The sequence below is a fragment of the Austrofundulus limnaeus genome, unplaced genomic scaffold (genome assembly GCF_001266775.1).
Source record: "Austrofundulus limnaeus strain Quisiro unplaced genomic scaffold, Austrofundulus_limnaeus-1.0 Scaffold146, whole genome shotgun sequence".
In the NCBI taxonomy this organism is placed as follows: domain Eukaryota; kingdom Metazoa; phylum Chordata; class Actinopteri; order Cyprinodontiformes; family Rivulidae; genus Austrofundulus; species Austrofundulus limnaeus.
Genome location: NW_013952548.1, coordinates 1,201,375 through 1,203,707, shown reverse-complemented (window position 1 = coordinate 1,203,707; position 2,333 = coordinate 1,201,375). Strand labels below are relative to the sequence as shown.

General features: G+C 37.6%; 1 protein-coding gene across 1 annotated transcript in view; it reads left to right on the top strand.

The window, feature by feature from the left end:
- Positions 1 to 2,333, top strand: part of LOC106523142 (melanoregulin) — an 11,284-nt gene that overhangs the window by 1,361 nt on the left and 7,590 nt on the right. The gene's annotated exons all lie outside the window — the stretch shown is intronic.

The following is a 2,333-nucleotide window of genomic DNA, read 5'->3' as shown; positions in this document are numbered from 1 at the left end:
TGTGTGTGTGTGTGTGTGTGTGTGTGTGTGTGTGTGTGTGTGTGTGTGTGTGTGTGTGTGTGTGTGTGTGTGTAAACAAAAGTTAAAGACATGTTTCTCAAATTACCTTTTGGGAATCAAAGCACCAACATGTCAGTCAGCCATGTCTAATTTAAAATATTTCAGGTGCACTCAAAGGTCAACCTAGCATCAGAAGTTATTTGCTCAGCTGGACTTCATTATTATAATCAACCAATCAAATAAAAGGACACTCAGGTGACTCTCAAAGGGCTCTTTTATCCTCTTTCAGGTTGAGTCACATCAGTAACTGGACCCACGTTTCAGAAAAACTAAAAGAAACTAGGAACACCAACTTGAATCCATCTTCTCTGACTGTGTTCAGCTCACCTCTGAGTAAAGTCTAATAACTGTCAGCTTATTTTGTTCCTAGAAAGTAGAAATATTTTGTACATTGTATTAGTACAAATAAGGACTAAAGAGAAACACTTCATTTAAAATATATATTGATATCATTAAGAGTTTGACACTATAATATACACAGAAAAACAGGCAATATTTTACAAGAAGTTTAATTTTAATATAGAGGTGATGGGTTTCCTGCCGGGTGAATCACTGCTAAAGTTTCCTCAAATGTTGCGACAGCAGTCCAGGAAGCTTCCACAGAGCAGCTCAGAGGGTTCAGATTGTTGGGTGAACATGTGACCGTGTTGAGAATAGCTGCCTGTGGGACACAGTGGGCACATTGTGTTGATAAAAGAATTCCCTAATGAAAACGTGGGACAGCGGGCTGACCGGGTAAACGAACATTTACTGAAGCATTCCCAGCATGTCGTGAGGCTGTCAGCATGAGGTCGCACAACATGTGAGTGGCTCTGTAACATACTGGGATGGGGGGCACTGGAGGAATCATTCAGTAAAATCTGTTTTATTATTTTGTTGATTTATAGAAGAGAGTCATGGAAAATTGATGCTTATAACAATCAGTGGTATTCAAACACTGTACTGAAGTACAGAAAAACAGACAAAAACATACTCTAAAGGTAAAAGTAACCATATTAAAGTACCATATTAACGTTTTATTTGAGTAAAAGTAAGAACTTGCTTTTAAAACTGTTTAAAGTATTAAAAGTACTTGCATTCCCTAAAGATCTATAACAAAGGTTTTCAAACTTTTAAGCTTCAGGCCCACAAAATTACAGTTGTAGAAACTTGTGACCCCAGATATTACTGGTTTACTTAAGCAAACTTTGCTAATATGGGCATAATAACAACATAAACAACCCTAGTAACTACAATAATACTTTTATTCAAATATGATTATTGTATGTTAAATAATTTTCAATAATCAGGGTGAAAATACAGTATATTCCATTAGAAATTTATTTGCATTTAAATTGAAGTATGGAAATCATCTGCGGACACTTCCTTGATATTTTGTGACCCACATAGGGGTCCCGACCCCAGCTTTGGGAATCACTGATCTACAATACCATGAAATTTGCCTACTGTATTTCTTAATATATAAATGGTGCCGTTTTAGTGAACAATGCTGCAGATAATGCACGTTTTTGTGTTTACCCTGTGTGACACTGTTCACACTTGTGATTCTGTGCATCATCAGAGATTGTGACAACAGCTAGAAGCTGTGAATTCTCCACCAACCTCCTCTATCAACTCTCAACAAGTTATTTTTTTTAACTTTCCATTTTGATAAATCCTGAGTTACTCCTTAGTTCTGCTGCTATAGGTTCAGACTACTGGAGGATAAAATGAGCACATGTCCTCACTCTGCTGCTGTCTTTAGTCTCTCTCCTTTACATGTTTGTTTTAATTATTTCTACCAATGACGTGTTTTTTTGTCTCTCTTTCAGAGGAATATACACCTGGACCAGTTCTTCTGTGTTTGTCTGTCTCTCTTTCCTGTCCCCTCAAACCCAGGTCGAGGCAGATGGCTGCCTGTCCTGAGCCTGGTTCTACTGGAGGTTTCTTCCTGTTAAAGGGAGTTTTTCCTCTCCACTGTCACCAGTGGCTCAGGATGGGAAACTGTGATGAAGTGATTCAACACAATCTGTTGGCTTCTTTAGATAAATTCTTGTACAGTGCTCTGAGACGACATACAGCGGGTAAAATAAGTATTGAACACGTCACCATTTTACTCAGTGAAAATATTACTAGAGGTGCTAATGACATGAAATTTTCACCAGATGTCGCTAACAACCCAAGTGATCCATACATACAAAGAAATCAAACCATACGGCGTATTTTACAGTGTTCTGGTATATTAAACAGCATTTTAAACACCGCTTTTTTAAGTTTAACGTGTTGTAAAGTGG